Below are 19845 nucleotides of genomic sequence, written 5' to 3'. Positions count from 1 at the left end.
AAATTGTTATTGGCTGGCCACTTACATAAAATATGGGCGAGCTTGTCACACAGTGAGCAAATTAAAATCCTCTCCCTAAAATCTTTGTAAAAACATTTGACAAGGCACAGAACTTTAAAACTTTAACCACATTCGTCCGAGTGTTGCCTAAAAGAGAGGGCAGGTCCGCTGGCAAGTCAGCCGCGACCCGCTGGTCAAAAAATAAAATGCAATCCAATAAAACGTGGCGCACAGTGACCTGGACGCCGCAAGCACCACACATTGGAGGGTCCTCTCGCCGGAGCAGGAAGCCATGCGTCATAGGGCTGTGGCCTATTCGAAGCCGAGTGAGGAGAACCTCGTCCCGTCGATGGGGCTGAAAGGAAGTACACCACACACGCGTTGTGGGCTTGACTATACGGAGCTTATTGTCAGTCACTTCCAGCCACTCATCCTCCCACCGACGCATGACCCATGAGCTCAACAGCGAGGTGAGTGCGTGCAAGGGGATAGCACCCTGAGATACTTGTGGGGCGAGACACGCCTCCTTCGCTGCGAGATCTGCCCTTTCATTCCCAGCAATACCGACATGCCCCGGAAGCCAGCAGAAAGCTACAACCTTCCCCAGTCGCTGTAGTCGGAGGAGGGCATCCTGGATGGTCTGGACAATTTTGTCTGCCGGATACAAACGTTGCAATGAGTGAAGGGCACTGAGTGAATCGGAACAGACAAGAAATTTAGGAGAGGAAGAATGTCTCATGTGCTCCAGTGCCCGCAAGATCTCAAACATTTCTGCATCAAAGACAGTAAAAGTCTGAGGCAGTCGGAACTTGAGGACACGATATGGAAAAAACAACTGAGCAATCAACAGAATCCCCTTGTTTCGACCCATCCGTAAAAATAGCTACATAGTCGTGGTGCTCAGATAAAATGGCAGAAAATGCTGCATTAAAAACGGTGGCAGGAGTGCAATCTCTCTTGTACTGCAATAAATCTAAAATCACTCCGGGCCTCTTCAGTAACCAGGGTGGCAGGCGGTTAAAACCTTGGATTTGGGGTTGTACAGACTCCACACCGAGGGACTCTAGTACATGTTGCACACGGATCCCAAACGGCAACGTAGCCCGGGGACGGCGGGAAAAAAGGCGGTCCAGAGGTGGATGGGCAACAAGATGGTGAGCAGGCGATCTGGGACCTGCAAGAAACTTACAAGCCTGGCGCACCAGCAGGAGCTGCTGCCGGATGGTAAGTGGCGGTTCGCCAGACTCAGCACAGAGGCTGGGTACGGGACTGGTCCGATAAGCACCCGTGGCCAGTCGGATCCCAGCATGGTGAACAGCGTCAAGGATCCGCAAATAAGATGGCCTCGCTGACCCATATACTGTGCACCCATAGTCCAACCGTGAACGCACAAAAGCTCCATAAAACTGTAGGAGACGCGCCCTGTCCGCGCCCCAAGACCTGTGGCTGAGGCATTTGAGGATGTTCAGTGCCTTCAGCGTTCTGGCTTTCAAGTCACGTAGGTGTGGCAGCCATGACAACCTGGAGTCAAAAATTAGGCCCAGAAACCGCACTGTGTCTCTAAAATGTAGGACAGTATCCCCCATATGCAAGGCAGGCAAAGTAAAAAGATGACGAGAACGTTTAAAATGAACACAAACACACTTATCGGCAGAAAACCGAAAACCCGTCTTTGCAGCCCACTCCTCTAACCACCGCACTGTTAGCTGCAACTGACGGCTCACGGTTGCAACACTGGAGGAGGAACAGAAAACAGCAAAGTCGTCCACAAATAAGGAGCACTGTACTGGACTCCTCACTGTAGACGTTATACTGTTGATGGCTATGGCAAAGAGGGTAACGCTTAAAACACTGCCCTGGGGGACACCGTTCTCTTGCTCAAAGCGATCAGACAGTGTGTTACCAACGCGGGTCCGAAAAAACCGCTGAGACAGGAAAGACCGAATGAAAATCGGGAGGCGGCCACGAAAGCCCCATTGATGCATTTGTGCAAGAATACAGTGTCTCCAAGTAGTACCATATGCCTTACTGATATCAAAGAAGATACCGATACAGTGATGCCTGATGAATAGCCGCCTCTAGGAGGGTCAGGTTGTCGACCGTGGAACGAAATTTTCGGAATCCACACTGAAAGCGGCTAAGGAGCTGTCTGGTCTCTAACAGCCAGACCAGACGCCGGTTAACCATCCGTTCCAGGGTCTTTCCGACACAACTTGTCAAGGAGATACTACGATAACTACCGGGACATGTGCGGTCCTTTCCTGGTTTGAGGAGAGGGATGAGAATTGCCTCCCTCCACGAGGTGGGGAACACTCCTGTCTGCCATATGAGATTAAAACATTCGAGGAGGATTTCCTTTGACGCCGCTGGCAGATGTCGAAGCATGGAGTACCGGATGCGGTCGTAACCTGGTGCAGTGTCAGAAGTCTCAGTAAGTGCCGATGCAAGTTCCCACATGGAGAAAGGGGAATTGTAGGCCTCAGAACTGTTCGACCGAAAGTCCAAGGTCGCTCTTTCGACAGTCGCACGGTAGCGACGAAACGCTGGATCCTGATTTGCAGTGGCAGTACTTTGTGCAAAATGCTCTGCCAGCGTCTTAGCAATGGCTCTGGGTGTCGTTTGGAGGCATCCCTGGTTCAGGACAGCAGCTATTGGTAAACGGCTATGTTTACCGGAAATCCTCCGGATGGCTTCCCATACTCTTGTGGAACAAGTGGAACGGTTGATGGAGTTCAGGAACTCCTGCCATGACCTTTTCTTGCTCTCTTTAATGACACGGCGTGCCCTGGCCCTCGCGATTCGAAAGGCGGCAAGATTCACCGCTGTTGGGCGGCATTTAAATCGGCGAAGAGCCGCACGCCTGTCCCGGATGGCTGAACGGCACTCTTCTGTCCACCAAGGCACAAGGCGCCGCTTAAGAGTGCCAGAAGACTGTGGTATGGACAGGTCAGCAGCATGATGGACCACAAGCGTGATGCGATCCACCCATTCCTGTACGTTATTGTGGCGGTCAAAGACAGCCAACCGAGTGAACAGTGGCCAGTTAGCCCTGCCAATCGTCCACGATGGTGGCTGCTGCTCCAGCATTACACCATCCAGGAGATGAATGCGGATAGGGAAGTGATCGCTGGAATGAAGGTCGTCAACGACCTCCCAGTGAACAAAGTCGGTGAGGGTTGGAGAGCAGAAAGATAGCTCAATGGCTGAGAATGACCCTGTAGCAGTAGAGAAATGAGTCGGAGTACCTGTGTTGAGGATGCACAACACTAGAGATGTTAGGAGGCTCTCCAAAATTCGACATCGAGCGCAAAGAGAAGTGGAGCCCCACAGGACATGATGGGCATTGAAGTCTCCCAGGAGGAGAAATGGGCGGGGCAGTTGGTCGATAAGATCTGTGAGAGCGTCTAAGGTCATTGCATCCAGAGGGGGTAAATAAAAGGAGCACACGGTAAGCCTCCGAGGTGAATGAATTTCAACTGCAACTGCTTGCAGGTCAGTATCCAGGGGGAGAGCAGAGGAGTGGTGGTCATTATTGACAAACACAGCGACTCCGCCTTTGGCCCTTTCTCCAGTCAGGTCATCTTTGCGATATGACGTATAGCCCCTTAGTACAGGAGCATCAGATGGTTTTAAATGCGTTTCCTGTAAACACAAGCACAGGGGGCGCTGCTGTGCTAGGAGGTTCAGTTCCTTCACATGTGCCCGGAATCCATTCATGTTCCACTGTATAATGGGAGCCATCTATCAGGGTGGGAGTACCTTCATTCTCACTTTCTGTCGGGGAGGAGAGCCCGGGGGTTGCGAGATGTAAATACTGACTGTGTCAGTTACCAAGTTTTAACGGCATAACGCCTTTGCTTTATGACCATCGTTCAGTTAGACTGGTCATAAACGATGAAAAGCTGTTTAAACTATTTTATTTATTGGTGTCGTCATCTTAAGAAAAATTTTAGTAATATGTGGAGCCTTAATGGGATCAACACTAATCAAGAATGTTTTATGATCTGAAGATCGCTACATCGTTAGCCAAATAAAGAAGATTTCAAAAAATGGTTCAAATGACTCTGAGTGCTATGTGACTTAACTTCTGATGTCATCAGTCCCCTAGAACTTAGAACTACCTAAACCTAACTAACCTAAGTACATCACACACATCCATGGCCGAGGCAGGATTCGAACCTGCCACCGTAGCGGTCCCAGACTGTAGTGCCTAGAACTGCTCGGCCACCCCGGCCGGCAAAGAAGATTTCATGTGCGATATTGACTTTATGGGTTTTCATTCCTATCGTAAATAAAAAATTTACAACAGTCTGCACAACTCCGGGATGGCAATGTCAACACCGGCTAACAGTATCAGCCAGTACGGCAACGGAAACTCAAATTCTTAATGGTTTCGTAATTGCGAGGTGAAACCACAGTAGGACAAGTCGTGCTTGCTTTGTCAGTAGCTGTGATAGCGGCCCTGTACACCTTACTCGAGCGCCAGCGGTTCTGAAGCAGATGACCTGAATCCACCTGAGCAGCGTTCTCATAAGCAGCGCGGCGGCCATGTTTAAGGGAAACGCTCCTGCTGCGGCCATATCCGGAAAGTCTCTCACAGTTCCGCGGCCGGCCATAATGCTTCACATTGCGTGCGCCGGGCCTTCAACAAGTTCGCCAAACTTGCGCCGCTGCGAATGGGCCAGCCACGGCGAGTCCGCCTCTGCAGCCAGGCTGCTACAGCGAGGCGGGGAGGCCGGCCGCTTTACTTCGAGTCAAATCTAATTCTGAATTTACATAAAGTCTACGTAAATGTTGAACAACAGAGGTAACGAATACTCTGATTCCAAGACTGAAATAATGTGGTGGACGCTTGCGCCCAACCTCCAAGTAAAATTGCAAAGTTCAGTGTCTCCAATGTAGGATCAATACACGGAATAATGTCACCAGTTTCAATAGAGCGATAGCATTTCCATTTCTAAATCTAATAACAAACAAATTTGAGAGGTCATACTCGTAAGTTGAGTCTTCAGCTCACACAAAAGCTCCAGCTCATCAGATGCATTTAATGTTTTGCTGTAGTAATCAGTCCAATGAATGGTTGGACACAGCACCTCACGACGGTCTATCTTCTTCAAACTTTTCAGGTCGGCGTAACTATTGCACACTATATCTGTTTGAACCTGCTTGCTGTATTCAAGGCTTGGTGTCCTCTACAATTTTTAATTCCTACACTTTCATCTACATCTACATCTACATACATACTCCGCAATCCACTATACGGTGCGTGGCGGAGGGTACCTCGTACAACAACTAGCATCTTCTCTCCGCCGGCCGTTGTGGCCGTGCGGTTCTAGGCGCTGCAGTCCGGAACCGCGCTGCTGCGACGGTCACAGGTTCGAATCCTGCCTCGGGCATGGATGTGTGTGATGTCCTTAGGTTAGTTAGGTTTAAGTAGTTCTAAGTCTAGGGGACTGATGACCTCAGATGTTAACTCCCATAGTGCTTAGAGCCATCTTCTCTCCCTGTTCCACTCCCAAACAGAACGAGGGAAAAATGACTGCATATATGCCTCTGTACAAGCCCTAATCTCTCTTATCTTTGTGGTCTTTCCGCGAAATATAAGCTGGCGGCAGTAAAATTGGACTGCAGTCAGCCTCAAATGCTGGTTCTCTAAATTTCCTCAGTAGTTATTCACGAAAAGAACGCCTCCTTTCCTCTAAAGACTCCCACCCGAGTTGCTGAAGCATTTCCGTTACACTCGCGTGATGATCAAACCTACCAGTAACAAATCTAGCAGCCCGCCTCTGAATTGCTTCTATGTCCTCCCTCAATCCGACCTGATAGGGATCCCAAACACTCGAGCGGTAATCAAGAATAGGTCGTATTAGTGTTTTATAAGCGGTCTCCTTTACAGATGAACCACATCTTCCCAAAATTCTACCAATGAACCGAAGACGACTATCCGCCTTCGCCACAACTGCCATTACATGCTTGTCCCACTTCATATCACTCTGCAATGTTACGCCCAAATATTTAATCGACGTGACTGTGTCAAGCGCTACACTACTAATGGAGTATTCAAACATTACAGGATTCTTTTTCCTATTCATCTGCGTTAATTTACATTTATCTATATTTAGAGTTAGCTGCCATTCTTTACACCAATCACAAATCCTGTCCAAGTCATCTTGTATCCTCCTACAGTCACTCTACGACGACACCTTCCCGTACACCACATTATCATCAGCAAACAGCCGCACATTGCTATCCACCCTATCCAAAAGATCATTTATGTTGATAGAAAACAACAGTGGACCTACCACACTTTCCTGGGGCACTCCAGATGATACCCTCACCTCCGATGAACACTCACCATCGAGGACAACGTACTGGCTTCTATTACTTAAGAAGTCTTCGAGCCACTCACATACTTGGGAACCAATCCCATATGCTCATACCTTAGTTAGGAGTCTGCAGTGGGGCACCGAGTCAAACGCCTTCCGGAAGTCAAGGATTATGGCATCCGTCTGATACCCATCATCCATGGTTCGCAGGCTATCATGTGAAAAAAGGGCGTGTTGCGTTTCGCAGGAGCGATGCTTTCTAAAGCCGTCCACTTTACCTCATCCTTAAATTTACTATTCGTCGACTCTCAAGATGTGTCCTGTCGACCTCATCGCAATATGATACCACAGGAAACGTTGTTATAAAAATATTTTTGCTACTGAGTGTGATGTCACTCTATGTCCTGATACGTAACAGCCCACCAAGGAGGTTTACTGCACCGCTCGATACCACAACTCTTAATTCATTTAGAGTTTGTAATCACCCAGATTAACTGTACAATTATAATATAAGTACAGTGTTCGCGCTAGTGTTCTCTACCTTGTGAATGATATGAAGTGTATAGTATCTTGAAACTGTAAGGTACGAAATCTATAGAATTCGATTAATTTGTACGAACATCTGAAATTAATTATTACCTCAAAATAAACGACCAAATGAAGTCGTATAACGCTGTGTTACTTAATAGCTGAGTCACCAGTCTTTTGACTGGTTTGATGCAGCCCGCCACGAATTCCTCTCCCGTGCCAACGTTTTCATTTCAGAGTATCACTTGCAACCAATGTCCTAAATTATTTGTTGGATGTATTCCAGTCTCTGTCTTCCTCTTCAGTTTTTACCCTCTGCAGCTCCTTCTAGTACCGTGGAAGTTATTTCACGGTGCCATTTCTGCTACTTCTCATTACTTTAGGCTTTATTCGTCTACATCCTGTAATTCTTCTTCACTGTCACTGAAGATCGCAATGTCATAACTAATCTTATCAGTGATATCCTTTCATCTTGAATTTTAATCCCACTCTTGACCTCTGTTTTCTTTTATTTCTATCATTGCTTATTCGCTGTATAGATTGAACAGCAGTCCCGAAAGGTTACATCCCTATCTCACGCCCTTTTTGATCCGAGCAATTCGTTCTTGGTCACTCTTATTGTTCCCTCTTGGCTTTTGTACATACTGTATGTTACCCGTCTTCTATAGCTTACCTCTATTTTTCTCAGAATTTCGAACATTTTGCACCATTTGACACTGCGCAACGCTTTCCACAGGTCGACAAATCCTATGATCGTGTCTTGATTTTTCTTTAGTCTTGCTTCGGTTAGCAACCGCAACGTCAGAAATTCTTCTATGGTGCCTTTACCTTTCTTAAAGCCAAACTGAACGTCATCTAACAATTCCTCAATTTTTTTCTATTGTAAGTATCTGAAATGAAGACATAGTTTGCTATTTTATAAATGAACGTTAGTCGCTCGTTGGGGCATTGTTGGCCTAAAGGACTTGTGACGTATTGCCTAGGTCGCTGTGTTCAAAAAATCTGCAAAACGTATCTGTCTCTTATTTCACGTTGCACACTGATTGAAACTAAAATGTGAGTCCAGTTCTTGGCAAGAATTCTGGGACAACGAGCAGATCTCTGTTACTGAGGTACACCACTTATACAGATGTTTTATATTTCATCGACCTTCTGACTGCAATAACCTTACGTAAATCCATTTCATTTAAATAAGAAAACATTACGACACAACGTGGTTAAAAACTAGTGAACGAAATAATCTGTAACGTAACAGTGCTCTCCTCTGTGTTACCACAGATATGTGTTGTGAATGTAGAACGTGGGAGGGCCTAATTGTACACTGCAACATCAAGGCAGATTACAAAGATTCTAAAGGGAGTCTCGTTTTCTCTTCGCCCAAACTGTTGACCAATGACGTACCCCATTTATAAAGTGAGACATCGTGCGGTGATTTGTTTTCAGTAGTTAAAGGGGAGCAATGCTGCGACTTTCCATGTTGATGAGCAGAGCACGGCAAATGCCATAATCCGATTTCCCAGATATTTCGCTCAATGAAAGATGGGTCAAAATGAACGAAGGCTTATACGTGGATACTCGGCTGTTTCTGAGAAAACGAGGGTCAAAGTCTTCAAGGTACTTTATGTGACTCTTAGCGAAAAAACAATTCAATCAAAGCCGTGACACAGAAGTTAGCGTCGCGGTTTCACACTTTTGCGCCCCGTGTTCGAAAGTCTATTATTATTTTATTTTTTTTTATTTATTTACCCATGTCCGTAGAAGATCGCTACACGAATATTTTTCAGTGTACATTGAAATAATGTTTCCCCTGTTCTTTTACTAATTTTATGTCCGGTGAATAAATTAAAAAATAAATGAATGAGAAAATTATTTGAAACTGTTTTCGGTGAAATTCCTGTAGTGTATCTTGATTCAAAAACCATTGCAAGCTCACGTTTTGGGTAAAGAGATCTGTTATGCGTGGTCTGCCCAAACTTATTGCCAACACGAGCAATCTTCAGCAATGTTCACTACATTTCTTTCTAGAGTGCGATTCATACGAAGGAATGTCACGGTGTAAAACGTACCTTGGCGCGTTGCTCTTGGTGTTCGGAAGTTTCATCTTTTAAATGTTTCTACGATCGCTATCATCCAAGTGCATGCATCAAACCTTTCTGACGAATAAACATAAGAATAAAATATAAGAATTAGTATAATAATTTGAAAATTTAAAAGGGTTGTAACCCCTGAAAATACCATGCAGACATACATTTTGCACTGATGCGCAAAAAAAACTGGTATATGCATGCGTATTCAAATACAGAGATATGTAAACAGGCAGAATATGGCGCTATTGTCAGCAAAGCCTATATAAGACAACAAGTGTCTGGCGCATTTGTTAGATGGGTTACTGCTGCTACAATGGCAGGTTATCAAGATCTGAGTGAGTTTGAACGTGGTGTTATAGTCGGCTCACGAGCGATGGGACACAGCATCTCCGAGGTAGCGATGAAGTGAGGATTTCCCCGTACCACCATTTCACGAGTGTACCGTGAATATCAGGAATCATATAAAACAACAAATCTCCGACTTCGCCGCGACCAGAAAAAGATCCTGCACGAACGGGACCAACGACAGCTGAAGAGAATCGTTCAACGTGATAGAAGTGCAGCCCTCCGGCAGATTGCTGCAGATTTCAACGTTGGGCCATCAACAAGTGTCGGCGTGCGAATCATTCAGCGAAACATCATCTATATGTGATTTCAGAGCCGAAGACCCACTTGTGTACTCGCCTGGGCCCGTCAATACCGACATTGGACTGTCGATGAGTGAAACATTTTGTCTGGTCGGACGAGTCTCGTTTCAAATTGTATCGAGTGGATGGACGTGTACGGGTATGGAGACAATCTCATGAATCCACGGACCCTGCATGTCAGCAGGGGACTGTTCAAGCTGGTGGAGACTCTATAATGGTGTGGGGTGAGTGCAGGGCCTGATACGTCTAGATACGACTCTGACAGGTGACACGTACCTAAGCATGCTGCCTGAGTATCAGCATCCGTTCGTGTCCATTGTGCATTCCGACGGACTTCCGCAATTCCAGCAGGTCAATCCCACACGTCCAGAATTGTTACAGAGTGGTTCCAGGAACACTCTTCTGAGTTTAAACACTTCCGCTGGCCACCAAGCTCCCCAGGCATGAACATTATTGACCGTATCTGGGATGTCTTGCGACGTGCTGTTCAGAAGAGATCTCCGCCCCCTCGTACTCTTACGGATTTATGGACAGCCCTGAAAGATACATGGTGTCAGTTCCTTCCAGCACTACTTCAGGCATTAGTCGAGTCCATGCCACGTCGTGTTGCGGCACTTCTGCCTGCTTGCGGGGGGCCCTAAACGATATTAGGCAGGTGTACCAGATTCTTCGGCTCTTCAGAGTAAATGCCTGCCACACAGTGGTTCCTTCATCCAAGAAAGGATGGAGAAGTCAGTGGGCGCTATCTTAGGTGAACAGACTGGGCTGCTAGAAAATGTGCCTTTACAAGTACGACACAACATGTGGTTCATGCTTCGTGCTCGTACTGTGGACGGCTGTGATACAATACGCCATTCTCCAGGGCTGCACCAGCGCATCAGGGTGGACGCATGTATCCTCGCTAACGGAGGACATTTTGAACATTTCCTGTAACAAAGTGTTTGAAGTCACGCTGGTACGTTCTGTTGCTGCGTGTTTCCATTCCATGATAATGTGATTTAAAGAGAAGCAGTAAAATGAGCTCTAACATGGAAAGTAAGCGTTTCCGGACACATGTCCACATAACATATTTTCTTTCTTTGTGTGTGAGGAATGTTTCCTGAAAGTTTGCCGGCTGCAGTGCCGTTTTCTGCCTTTTATATATCCCTGTATTTGAATATGCATGCCTACGCCAGTTTCCTCGGCGCGTCAATGTATAAAGAATGACAATGAGTTGATTTTTGTAGTGGAATACAATCACCAGGTTTGATGATCATAGATTGAATTTTTTCTATGTGACAGTTAACACGATTACTCCTTGGTTCAGGGCGGCAGTCTCTTGCTTTAGAAAATATTTACTGCCTATACTTTGCATCGAATAAGAGTTGTGAAGATTCGACATGAACTACTTTGCCTCGGTGCCGTCCGAAGAGACCGCTAGTTCCTTTGCGCAAAGGCGAAGTTCGTTCCGTCTGGAAATCCGTAGGGCAGGGGTGGAAAAATACTCTCGCGAGGCTGTTGCAAAGCCGGCTAGACCTGAGAACTGGCCTGGTCTCTGTGGGAATCGGTCGCCGAGGGACGGCAGTGGCAGAAAATAGCCTGACGCGTTTCACCTCCGTAGAACAGAAATGATGGGACAACCGCTGTGTCATCTCGGCTCACCCCAGTACAGTCTCTGAGAAAGCTTGCAAAATCATGCAGTAGCCGGTCCGAGTTGCAATTGTGTCTTATAAATTAACGTTGTCAGCAGTGAAACCGTTTATTGCCGTTGTATGATTCTCAACAAGCAGCTGCGCTATCGATGTGTAAAATTACATCTGAGACATACGCAACGAAGTGTGCTTGTAAGATCTCCACGCGTATTTGGTACAAGGTCAGAAGGGGGGTTGTTAGTAACTGTGGAAATAAATACTCTGCCTTTACGATTGTCAGATAGAGCTACATGCGGTTGGTAGCGATAAGGAGACACAGAGAAGCTGATAGAGATCAGTAGAAACAAATTACGAATAATATGCAAATCGGTTTAATTTCTGGAGAACTAGTACGTGACTGAGGAACTGGCATAACCAGTTGCGGGATATGAATCCAAGTACGAGGGCGTACTGAAAAGTAACGCCTCCGAACTGTTTACTCTGTTCTCATTACCGGTTCAGATATTAAGTGCCATGCATATTACCTGGTCGACGTTCTTGCTTCGATGAAGCAAGCTGAAATGGCCTGCCGCTAGCCGGGTCCAAATTGGAGGGTGTAACATGGCAAGGTGTAACGTAACAACGTTGCTACGTGAGAAAAGCTTGGAGTGGAATAAAACGTACGGCAACCGACGAGACTCACAGGAATCTGGCTGATGAGCTCATCAGAGAAAACTGTCGGATAACACAGACACTGCTCTCAGGCAAGCGTGGCATATTACGAGAGCGTTACATTCAGGCTGCAGAACCTCGGCTGAGAAAACTGTGTGCACAGTGGTTGCCTCGAATGCTCACTCCTGACATGAAACGGAGAAGATTGGACAACTATCAACAACTACTTATTCTTTTTGAGCGTGAGATTGATGGGTTCCTTAACAACATTGTGGCAGGTGATGAAAGCTGGGTTCGACACACTGAGCCCGAAAACGCGAGCGCATTAATGGAGTTCCGCCACGAAGGACCATCGACGCCAAAAAAGATCAAGACCATGCCATCAGCAGGTGAAGTCATGCACACAGTGTTCTGGGACGTTAGAGGTGTGGTGCATTTGAAATTCATGCCTAAAGGTACCACCAAGGTACTGAGAGACACGCAGAGAACTGAAAGCACGAATTCGAAGAGTTATTACACACGTGCAGTACTTTCTCCTTCAACACGACAATGTAGACCACACAAGAGCGCTGCAACATCTGCAATAACCGAACGCCTTGGGTTTACTGTCGTCGACAGTTCTCCATACAATTCTGACTTGGTCTCATCTGATTTTCAAATGCCTCCAAATCTTGAAGAGAACCTTCGGGGACTTCACCTTGGGAACGATTATGCAGTGCACGCAGAGGTGGCTGCGTGAAGAAAATTAAACCTTCTGATTTGATCCATTATAAATGGTTCTGAAAGCCTGCGACTTTGAAAACAGTAGGTTTGTTTATAAATAACTCATCTGCTACCAGTCACGATTTTCTTTATTTTATTTTTCGCACGACGCGTTTCGGGAAATGATTCCTATTTTCAAGTGCGTTTTTTGTGTTTGTCATGCCATTCCCATGTGATGTTGTCGATGTGTGAGATTCTGCTTCATTTCGTTGAATTTACTGCAATGTATAAGAAAACACGTGATTTTTAGTTGGTTGTTGATCTTTTTGTGAAGTTAGTGGCGAAATTTAGAAGAACTTGTACTTACAGTTTCCTAATCGTCCATTTGTGCAGAGGCTCACACACACTAAACATAACACACAACTTGTTGTACACTTTTAAACATCGGAAACATTTTACGTAAACAAAACAATGACACACATGTTCTTACAAGTAGTCAACAGAGATGACATTATAGGTCTTCCATAGAGTATGATATGCTTTTGTACAAAGGGTTATTTACCTTAACAATTTGGATCATAATTTACTTATGTCTATTTCACAATTGTGCTCATTTCTGTGTGTTACTATTTTTATTAAGTATACAATCGAAACATCTGAAGAAATTCACGGATTCACTTCCAAGTTTTTCGTTTAATATTTTATCTTCATATTTTCTGTAATGTGAATATATCTCCAGTTCTTCTAGCAAATCTATTTTATGTCCTTTATTTAGTCGGTGGAGTACTTCGACATTTTGCTCTATTTTTCTAAATGGGTGTCCTGTATTATGTACATTTGTTGCTATGACTGATGAAGTGTGTCTGTTATGTGTGTAGGCTTTATGTGCTCTGTGTACCTGGTGTTGAAATTTCGGCCTGTTTGTCCTAGGTAGAACATGGAGCATTCCTGGCATGTGACCTTGTATATTCCAGAGTCTGAGTATGGATCATGCCTACACTTTATATTGTGTATTAGTTTTTGTTGTAGTTTATTAGATGTAGAAAACCCAATTATTTTCTTTTACTTTGTGATTTTTGAAAATATTTGCAATCTTCTGTGATACAATGCCAATGTATGGGATTGTTGTTGTGGTCTTCAGTCCTGAGACTGGTTTGATGCAGCTCTCCATGAAACTCTATCCTGTGCAAGCTTCTTCATCTCCCAGTACCTACTGCAACCTACATCCTTCTGAATCTGCTTTGTGTATTCATCTCTTGGTCTCCCTCTACGATTTTTACCCTCCATGCTGCCCTCCAATGCTAAATTTGTGATCCCTTGATGCCTCAAAACATGTCCTACCAACCGATCCCTTCTTCTAGTCAAGTTGTGCCACAAACTTCTCTTCTCCCCAATCCTGTTCAATACCTCCTCATTAGTTACGTGATCTACCCACCTTATCTTCAGCATTCTTCTGTAGCACCACATTTCGAAAGCTTCTATTCTCTTCTTGTCCAAACTAGTTATCATCCATGTTTCACTTCCATACATGGCTACACTCCATACAAATACTTTCAGAAACGACTTCCTGATACTTAAATCTATACTCGATGTTAACAAATTTGTCTTCTTCAGAAACGATTTCCTTGCCATTGCCAGTCTACATTTTATATCCTCTCTACTTCGACCATCATCAGTTATTTTACTCCCTAAATAGCAAAACTCCTTTACTACTTTAAATGTCTCATTTCCTAATCTAATTCCCTCAGCATCAGCCGATTTAATTTGAATGTATGGAATACTAGATATATATTTCCATACATATTTCCATATCCTTTCTTTCAGGAGTGCTAGTTCTGCAAGGTTCGCAGGAGAGCTTCTGTAAAGTTTGGAAGGTAGGAGGCGAAGTACTGGCAGAAGTAAAGCTGTTGGGACGCTTCGGTAGCTCAGTCGGTAGAGCACTTGCCCGCAAAAGGGAAAGGTCCCGACTTCGAGTCTCGATCCGGCACATAGTTATAATCTTCCAGAAAGTTAGATATATATTTGTTTTTCTCTTTTTCTTCTATGGCACAGTTTGTACCTGGCACTTTCTTCACTTTGTCTAGGATTGTGTCAACCATGGAACCATTGTACCCATTGGCAACTGCAATCTTTTTCACTGTGTTTAATTCTTGTTGCATGTTTTCTCGGTTCAATGGAATTTTAGTTGCCCTGTGTAGCACTGACCTGTGTGCTGCCTGTTAATGGATATTTGGGTGACATGAGGTTTCAGGGATTGTGGTGTCAGTCACATTGTTTTTCCTATGAATTTTGAATGTGCAGGTGTTGTTGTGTCTTGTAATATTTAGGTCAGAAAGTCGATGCTTTTATTTTGCTCATGTTCCACTGTAGATTTAATTTTCTCATGTAGATTATTGAGGTAATTTAGAATGTCTGTTATGGATGACATTGAAAAAGGATGAATTGAGCAGCAGAGTAAGAAACGCAGGACAGAGAAACGTGGAGAACGTGCAGTTAATATGTTTTGTAAGACCATGAGATCATTCTCCCTGGAATAACTAGCAGTACGAAGAAATCCCCTGGTTTCCTTAAAAATGTTTACTTTGACCTCAATATGTTTTTTCCATTCAAATATTTTTATCTATTCTTGTTTTGTTGGGGAAACAGTGATTGAATATAATTTTCCACAGCCTGCGAAATACACACACCAAAAAAGGTTTATATCACCCCGGTTCCCAGAACTCCTAAAGATAGACGTTGACTGTGGATATTGAATCAGAGACACAGTCCCTTTGACTGTTCAGAGATGTCACTAAACCCGTCCAAAGATGTAAACAACCAGCTTGAGCAGCGCCTATTGGAGGGTGTCCGACAGCCGATCAGTTCCAGTCATTCCACCAGGAAGGAGGTACACGGCTCGTGTTGTCTGTAGTTCAATCATGCCTAGACGGTCAATACCGCAGTTCGATCGCGTCCGCATTGTTACTTTGTGCCAGGAACGTCTCTCAACAAAGAAAGTGTCCAGGAGCCTCGGAGCGAGAAAAAGCGATGTTGTTCGGACACGGAGGAGTAACTGTCGATGCCATGCCTCGCTCAGGCCACCCAAGGGCTACTACTGCAGTGGATGACCACTACCTATGGATTATGGCTCGGAGAAACCCTGACAGCAACGCCTCCGTGTTGAATAACGCTTTTCGTGCAGTCACAGGACGTCGTGTTCCAACTCAGCAATAGGCTGCATGAGGCGCAACTTCAGACGTCCATGACAAGGTCCATCTTTGCAACCACGACACTATGCAGCGCGGTACAGATTTGCCCAACAACATGCCGAATGGACCGCTCAGGATTGGCATCACGTTCTCTTCACCGATGACTGTCGCATATGTCTTCAACCAGACAATCGTCGGAGACGACTGTACGGCTGTACGATACGTGAATGCTATCCTCCGACCGATAGTGCAACAATATCGGCAGCATATTGGCGAGGCATTCGTCTTCATGGGCGACAATTCGCGCCCCCATCGTGCACATCTTGTGAATGACTTCCTTCATGATAACTACATCGTTCGAGTAGACAGCATGTTCTTCAGAGATGAACCCTATCGAACATGCCTGGGATAGATTGAAAGGGCAGTTTTGGGCGACGTGACCCACCAACCACTCCGAGGAATCTACGCCGAATCCCCGTTGAGGAGTGGGACAATCTGGACCAACAGTGTTGATGTACTTGTGAATAGTATGCCACGACGAATACAGGCAGGCATCAATGCAAGAGGACGTACTACTGGGTATTAGAAGTACCGGTGTGTAGAGCAATCTGGACCACCACCTCTGAAGGTCTGCTGTATGTTGATACAACATGCAATGTGTGGTTTTCATGAATAATAAACAGGATGGGAGTGACGTTTATGTTGTTCTCTCTTCCAAATTTCTGTACAGTTTCCGGAACTCTCGGACCCGAGGTGATGCAGAACTTTTTTTGATGTGTGTAGTTTGAATTTTCAAAACTGCCTAACAAGTTTGAGTAGGGAACAAAAAGCCCAAAAATTGTTAATTCCCAGCAGCTCGAAGACAGGGGGATACACTGTTAAGCATTCTTTTCAGTTCTTCGACAGAGTTAACGAGTGTGCTATTGTGCATGATTTACGTAATACTTTAGCCATGCTCATAACTTTCACAAGACTGATGAAAGGATTAGACACAGTAGTGAAAGGAAGGAAATGGAAGTTACGGTTATGACACAAGTCCTTTAGAATTTAAGAATCTGTGGTACTCTATGGCAAAGGAAGGTAAAGGAATAGTTCATATTCAGCAAGAATGGCTGGAGGAATCGGTTGTCGCCTCGTTGGAGAAGTCATCCCATTCTGAAATGATTCGGGAAAAATCACTTGATACGTAATGCAGGACGGTAAGACGTAAATTCGGACCCAGCTCTTCAGAAATACAACCCATTGTCATTATCAGTGCACCGTCTCGCATGTTGTATGTCACGAAATAAAGATGAAACAGCACTTATGATTGGTAGTAAAAATGCTTTGACTTTATGAGGAAGTATGTTCATAAACAAAAACAAAATAAAATGAGTCAGAGACTTTAGGTGAAAGTAAATGAAAATAACCTTTAACATATCCATCGCATCAGGCATATGCGGAGACCTATAAATGAATTGGGGCAATTACCTACAATTGGCTACATCATAGTGTTCACAAAGCAAGAAGAGAAACGACAGGAAAGAAAAAAAAATCAAGAATGTAAATACTGGTCCTGTATGGACAATGGAAGGTTGACTGGCACCACCATCCGAATAGAAACATCAAAGCGCCTTGGTTCGAAGTTGGTGAAAATCTAACAGCGATAAAATGAAACAAATGTCCGTAGAAAGCTAGGGTGAACTAAACTAAGCTTAGAATACTTGGCACACTCATCTAGCACCTCATTCTGTCAATAAGTAAACCAAGAGAAAACTAGTAGCATGAAACATAGGCCTTAGTTTGAAAAAAACTTTCTGAGAATGTACGTTTGTGCCTCTACATTGTATGGTAGTGAAACATGGACTGTGGAAAATCCGGAACAGAAGAGAATCGAAGTGTTTGAGATGTGGTGCTACCGAAGAATGTTGAAAATTTGGTGGACGGATGCGGTAAGAAATGAGGAGGTTATCCTTAGAGTCGGTGAGGGAAGGAAAGGACAGGATGGTAGGACATTTGTTAAGGAGCTGTAGAGGGTAGAAAAGGGAAAGGAAGACAGAGATTGGGATACAATCAGAAAATAATTTTGGTTGAGATGAGATGAAAGGGTTGGCACAGGAGAGGACTTCATCAAACCAGTCAGATGACTTATGACTCAAGAACGAAACTGAGGCTCTTAGTAAAAGAGCAGCAAAGGTTTAGAAAAAAGAGTCATCAACTGTCAGAAATGATAATGTCGAACAGCACAGCGTATGTGACTACGTGCAAACGTTATGCTGATTATTATGGACTGGACACTTCATATTCCCAGGTTTATAACAAGAAATTTTCAAGTTACATGATTCATTACCGACTCCCCCCTCCCGCCCCATTCTTTCTCCTCTTTCGCCTCCATCAAAGCAATGCGGACACAAACAGTGTAAGGATGTAGGTGGTTGAAAAGACCCAGCTTTTCTGTAAATTACCAAGTGGTGCGGTACGTTGGCAACGACACAGGACTCGAACCCAATCAAGTCGTCGTGCGGTCATCCAGACTGAAGTTTACTGTGGTTTCTTCTAACTACGTATTAAGAACGCTGGGGTGGTTCTAATAACAACGCCCCATTTTTTCCAGTTCGAGGGTGTGCTTTATCTTGAAAGATCTTGTTGTCGTCGAAACATCACGTCCTCCTCTTCTTCTTCTTTTCCTGCCATCTTATAAATCTCCTCATAAAATATGTCAGTTGCTAAAAGTAACATAACGTGTAAGAAACTGGATGTGATTTTTCAGAGACGTGGTCAGGTACTCCTGCTTCCATTTGCAAACGAGACCTAATCGCGCAACTGCCCCTGCACATTGCGTGCCGGCACGCACCAGTTGGTGCTCATACATTGCCTGTGCGCAGTCTGACACGAATAGCTCGGACCCGCGCACGCTAACTGCAATTATCTAACATTGTGCCATGAGAACAAACTGCACTGCTCATCACAAATTAAAGAACAAGTGTAAATCACAGTATGCAGTAGGAAAAAAAAGGACAGAGCAAAGGGGCTGAAGGGTTTTATGTAAATGGATGGCCAGAGAGAGTACTGACGAAGACAGCTTAGTCATGCACGACACCGTTTTACCAGTTTCTTTGATAGCAAACAGTGTTTCGAATGTATTGGCAACGTACTCCGTCCCTTTATACGATCCTGCCTGCCTACTAACCCATCGTCATCGATAATCTCATGCATCTGTTCTTGTTTTTCTCTATCCCTTACATTTTTCCTTTAGCAGAATCAATTTAGCTATTATTAGACAAGTTAGTACATGCCCCATTTACCTGTCCTTTCTGGTAAGGATTATCCAAGCTAGTTTTCTTGACTGTTACTTCCACTAACTTTGCGTTCCGTTCTTTATCTGTTTATCTAATTCACAGATTCTATCTGTAGCACAATACTGCAGTTTCTCCTCCTCCACCATTCCCACGGTCCATCTTATACTTACCAACGCTGAAGTGATAGATTTTCTGTGTCCTGAACGCACGTAACCACAGGGATAGAGAAGTTAAATATCACGGTTTATAGACTAGCATCATTTTCGTGTGGAGTTAACATGAAAACTGGAGGAGTTGCAATATAATAAAAGTATGGAGACAAAGTGAACTACATTGAAACAAGCAGTTTTTGTGGAGATGAGAGCCTAGAAGCATACGCTTCTGAGTTGTTATAGTGGACACTTCTTTGCCAATTGTAACAGCCTGCAGATCCGCTCTATGAAACGTTTAGCTATTTGTGGGAAATCTGTATCCATTATTGAGCTACTTGCCACACAATAAGAAGCAGTTAGTAGGTTATGGAGATTTGCCTGTAGATTAATTACAGGAAAAAATGGAATGGAATCTAATTTCAGCAGATAATTTTCCAACACATGTGCAGCAAGCCAGTAGGACCCTGATTGATAACATTTTTATTGATAGTGCTCGGGCTGAAGCAATAAATGTGTACCTAATTGGTAATGGACTATCTGCTTACGATGAACAAGTAATGGAAGTAAACAGCGTAGCATCTTACAGTCCATAGGCAGGTTCATACAAGGCAGTAAGGCTTATTAACGAGAACAGGATACAATGTTTTAAGAGCAA

Source organism: Schistocerca piceifrons, chromosome 4 (genome assembly GCF_021461385.2).
Source record: "Schistocerca piceifrons isolate TAMUIC-IGC-003096 chromosome 4, iqSchPice1.1, whole genome shotgun sequence".
Lineage (NCBI taxonomy): Eukaryota > Metazoa > Arthropoda > Insecta > Orthoptera > Acrididae > Schistocerca > Schistocerca piceifrons.
Note: the sequence above shows the minus strand (reverse complement) of the source record.